The following is a 6000-nucleotide window of genomic DNA, read 5'->3' on the forward strand; positions in this document are numbered from 1 at the left end:
GATAAATCCAGTGAGTGGATGTTTACTTTAAGGTGTGCCCTTATTACACTAAAAACATCTCATAACTATGAGGTTACATAAAATCAGAGAAATGTTTTTTTGCATCATTTTCAATTATTAATGCATCAGACTATGCATTTGTCTGTATGTTTCTCATGAATGCAAAGCTGAAATACCACAACAGGTAAAGAATAAAGTGTCACACAGTTCTTCAGGTATACCTTTTGATCAAAATTGGGTCACAAAGGTTTGTAACTTTATGTTACAGAGCACTGCCAATCAGAAATGATTCTGCCATTGTAGCAGTCAGCAGGATAAAGCAGGGTTTAGCTTTGACTGTTCTACTTCTCCACGGCACACAGTTTATTTTTACTTTTTAATATTTATTTATGAGCTCTTAATCCTGTCACTTGTAACAGCATTTAAAATGAATTTCAAAAAAACACACTAATCAATCATTATCTGTTGTTACTACAAAATAACTTTTTAGTCATTATACATTACATAAACAGCCTAACATACAGTATAATCACAACATAAACATGTGAGATTATACATGTGTGCAGTTACATATGCTCACACACACTTTTCCCATGTCTTTATACTGGTAAAATATTGTTAATGATCTCAAACTCCATATTCTCCTATAGAGAAGTATTGTAATTTAATTGTGGGTTAGGATTATGAATTTATAAGTACACTCCATATAAGCTGTCATTATGATCCTAAAGCATTATAATCCTATTAATAATACTAGCAGGTGACTTATCTTATTATCTACAGTACACCTGTGATTTTTCTGCTACTGTATATGTTAAAAGTGGTTAAAACAACACACTAAAAACACCAAAGAAGAAATGTTTGATTTGGAAGAGAAGTTCATGTCTGTTCTTCATTAAAAACAACTGTCTTATATAATCAGACAGTAAATCCTTCCAGTGACATTGGCACTGTGTATCATGGAGAACTGAGGTTTATTACTGACACTGAACATCCCAAGCACTGTTGCACCTTGTAAACTCAAAGACTGGAACATTTTCCACTGGGTCTGCCTCTTTAGGCCTTCTATCTGTACTGTTGTATGTCAAGAAAACCTGATGGAAAATAATTGTGTATAAGATCATAGAAGCTTTTTTATTTTCTTTTTACTTTTCCTTTTTGTCTTGTAGAGGCAAACTGAATTAGACCAAAAGGCTTTCATGTACTCTCTACTCCCACAGCCCATGGGGGAATGATGTAAAACTGAAAGAGCTGGTCCCTTTGTGTCAGTTGAAGATGATTATGCAGGATTTCAAGGCAGATATTCAATGAGAAACTGATTATTCTTTGTTTAGTGAGCTTAAATCTATTTCGGCTCGTCTCCTGCTCCTTTGCTGATGTGCTGTAAAACTACTTGCTCTTTGACTGCTTGCATAATGACTTTTGACTGAGCATTTACCTGTGTGGGACTTTAATTGTGCTTCTGTTCATGAATATTTATGTCATTACACTAAGCGTGCACAGCTGTGGCATTTGTCATGACGTTTATTGCTTGGCAAAGTCTTTCATCAACCATTGAAAGACTTTGCCTTACATTGTGCAAACTTTTAATCCTAATGAATCTACCTTGTTAAATAAATCTGAGAAGAGTACATTGAAACAAACACCTACAGCCAAATTGTATTTATGTTAAATTATACTACATGGATGCTCATTTCTCCACTCAGCCTTTAGTTGTTATGATTCCTGCATGGTTGATATATTATTAGTACAATGACAGTTATCCATGGATCCAGCAGCCAGATGGTAATATCTAATGGCATCCCAATGGACCTGAAATTCTAACCTTATCTTTTATTGCTGTCATGCCAAGTTAATCCTGCACTATGAACCAAACATGGCTGCAGCTTCAGTATGACCAAATTACTATTCATCGTGCAATAATAAATGCTTAGTCTTTAATACGCTCCTGGAAAAATACACTCAACATCCCATTGTGAGGGTCAATCAGATGTAAATGTAGTTGTTTTTTCTTGCATGTAAAAAAAAAAAGAAAAATATCTAATTTTTTTAACTGCTGGAAGCATGAACTCCCCCCAGGTTATTGTTGTGCAAATGAACCATGGCTAAAAGTCAAGAGACCTTGTACAGCTATTTAGACTGGCTGCTATCACCGCTGCCAGATGCAGGCATCACTGCCATCAGGTCAGGCAATTATAAGGCCCAGCAAAGCCCTCTAAAGCATGTTTTCCTTTTAGTGAGTAATGGTTCAAACTGTTTTTAGCAGGAAGACTTTGTTTTACACATGCACCATGAGTTAGATAACCATGCAGCAAAAATAATTAAAATGCAAGCGCCACAAAATGAGGTGACAATGAAGTGATGATAACATGTACTGTAAATTATGCACATAAATAATTTTGCCAACTCAAATATTTAAAGAGAAAAATGGACTTCATCATTCAGCACCTGATACATTATAAAAAGTACACAATGTATCAGTATTTCTATAAATAATTGGATGTATTTTCTATACATTGCCCTTTTAAAACCGTTCTGCCTCCCACACGTCTTTCAGCGCATCTTAATTGGATTGTAGTGTTACATCCTGCAGCAGTGCAGAATATGCGTGTCATATGCCTGCCGTTCCAAGACCTGGAAATGAATATCTTAAAGTACAGAAGTGCACTAGGGTATTCTTTCTCCACTGACTTCTCAGACTTTACATATTAGGTTCTACTAAGATGACCTGGTATATCTGTCAACTTTCTGAAAATGACCATCTGAAATGTAGTACACACAAACTTCATGTTGTAATTGGTCAGCAGTGTGTAGGTGAGAAAGCAGGAAAACCTCTCCAGAAAGTCTGAAAATGTGTATTTAAAAGGACAAGTTCACAACTTTTCAAGTCTGTCTTAAAACAACAGTCAGCTGTCTATATGAACACAGAGAGGTTTTTCTTGCCCTAATCATTCCTCCTGTTCATACTGACCATTAGAAGATCCCTTCATAGTGTACTTACAATGGAAGTGATGGAGGACTAAATCCACAATCCACAGTCCTCCTTCTGTGTAAAAATGTATCTAAAAGTTTATCTGAAGTTAATATGAAGCTTCAGCTGTCACTTTGATTTCCAATGTGGCTATAGACAACACATCATATGAAGTATCTCTCTTCTACTATTGATCTCCAGCCATGCCAGCAGCCCTGTGAGGCTATACTTAAAGCACAGCAGTGCTTTGAGCTAAATGCTAAAGTTAGCACTAAACACACAGTACATGCGTTTTGGAGTCATTTTGCAGGGATTTGGTAAAGAATTGAATGTACTTCAACATGAACTTCATCACTATTTCTTGATTATTTAATAATTCATTTACTTATGATTTGCCATGTATTTTGGGCACTGCATGTTGAAACTGTATTTTACTGTATGTACACATACTGTAGACACTGTCCAGACAGCAAAATTTACATTGTATGGAACTGATCGGATGAAATTTTAATGCACATGACAATAAAAAAATCTTGGAACAAACTGAAATTATGAGCTGATAATGATTCTGAATGGAAGGCTGAGGGATCACCAAAGTTATTACAATTCATCCCGAGGGAAATGAAAGTATGTAACTCATTTCATGGCAATCCATCCAACAGCTGTCCAGACATTTCACTCAAAACCACAAATGCCAACCTCATGGTGGCGCTAGAGGAAGAGTCAGGGGATATATGCTGGTCCAAAATATTTGGCAATCCATTTAGATGTAGGAAAAGCCAGGGGATGTCCAAAGTCATTCTCTTACTCTCTAGGGACCTTAATGTCAGCAATCCATCCAAAAGTTGTTGAGATATTTCAGTCTGGACCAAAGTGGTGAACTGATTGACTGTAAACTCTAAAGATTAAACCAGTAAGCTATTAAACAAACTCATCAGTGAAATAATCTTGAATAAACATTTTCCTTTTTTGTACTTAGAGATCATTCTGCAAAGTAATTATCCAGCAAGTATATTTTTAGCTACTGTAGTTTTATGACAAAACAAAGTATGCCATAAGCTGAGTAAGAACTGTGGCGGTGGGAACAAACAGACCATGATGAGACATATACCCTAAAAGAAACATAACTCCACGTGTTCTTCATACAGTTCACTTATTTCCATAGAACAATGATGTAATGTCCCACATAGTGGAGACAGATACAACACAGCTAAATTATGCACTAAATGCATCAAGCTTTTTAGTGTTGATGTGGATGAGAAGAAGTACAATCCTGCAACAAACACACACATCTCCTACGTGCACGCACATACACAATACATTGTCTCTTTTGTTTTCATTGTGCTCCTTGTGTCTTTTGAATAATAGAAGTGGCAGGAGACTTATTGAATTCTCAGATTTACTTCCAGCACTTAGAACAACACTACCCCTTTTTTCCATTCACTCAAAGCCCGAGCTGCTGGCACTAAGCCTACACTGTATTCGCAAATCTTTTTTTTCCTTTCTTTTACTCTTTTAACGCTGACGGACAGGGGGAGCAAGAGCTGACGAGCAACGCATTAACCCCCACATTGAATAAAACAAGAGCGAGGTTATTTGACGGTCATCTCTTGAATCTTTTCAACAAAAATACACAAATATGTTTAGTTAATGCAGTCTGTCAGCAAACTATAATACAAGGATATTTTACGTCAAGTAGAATAACTTTTTTACTTGTTTATTTCTACTTAAAATATTTTTAACTACTGTAACTGTAACCCACTTAAAGGTGCAGTGTGTATAATTTAGAGGCATCAAGCTGAATGGACTGGGCAGAAATAAATAAAATATTCATAAGTATGTTTTAATTAGTGTGTAACTGTCTGAAAATAAGAATTGTAGTGTTTTATCTTAAAATGAAGCCTATATATCTACATAGGGAGGGGGTCCTCTTCCATGGAACCAGCCATGTTGCAACATCATGTTTCTACAATAGCCCAGAATGGACAAACCAAATAGTGGCTCTAGAAAGGAAGGTTGGGGGACAGGCTATTTAGTTGGTTGCACCTCACCAATGGATGCAATTAAATTATACACACTGCACCTTTAACACCAGGAAGTACACCTTCAAAACTTTCTTTCTTTCTTCTGTAACTCCCACACTTCTCTCTGGCTGGTTTTGAGTCAACAACACTGGATGGATTGTCTTGAAATTGAGTGCACATGATACTGACAGTCATTTTTAGGGTGAATTGTAATAATTTTAGTGAACCCTGGACTTTTCCCCGGTGCACCATTGGATCAACATTTGACTTTGTCACATACTTTATGATGAAATACCTGCAAAAATATTCCATTACCATCATCCTCAACTGTACGGTAGATCATTGCATTGTGGGACATGCAGTGCATTTGTCATGGACACTACTTTTTTCTTCCCATGGTGGAATATTCAAGGGCTCTTCATAGTGCTTATATTTACACACTAAACATTCAGGTACTCAAATAAAATGGTGGAGGGTAAATGTAGTGCAATATATAGTAAATTTTGGACACAGCATTTGTTGTGCATGTTGACATTAGCTACATGCGTCTCTAAATACAGTTGTACATAGCTGCTAGTACAGCTGTTAGATCCTTAGTTTGACTTTTTAGCATTTCTGATTAAAAGTGTATGACCATGATCCCATCAACAACCAAATTCACCAATTATTTGTCTAGTCACCCATAATTACAAACCTATGCATACACCTTAAAAGGAAAGGAACACATTCACAACTGTTCACTGGAGAAAAATCATTACATTCAGTGTCTTCCACATTTCCAATTGCCTGCTTTATCTCTTTGTAACCTTGAGGTGCACCAGCCTCTGTAAACACCACAAACTGTGACTCTGCGGTGTCCTCTTTACAGTCAAAGTGAGGCATGTATACCACCAGACTGCACACAAGCAAAGCCTTCTGCTGTTTTCTTCACCCCAGGCAAGCCATTTGTTTCTCCTCTCACACTAGCCTACATCTCAAGTCTCCACTTGGAAGTTCCCACAGTGA

The sequence above is a fragment of the Scomber japonicus genome, chromosome 13, assembly GCF_027409825.1.
Source record: "Scomber japonicus isolate fScoJap1 chromosome 13, fScoJap1.pri, whole genome shotgun sequence".
NCBI classification, from domain to species: domain Eukaryota; kingdom Metazoa; phylum Chordata; class Actinopteri; order Scombriformes; family Scombridae; genus Scomber; species Scomber japonicus.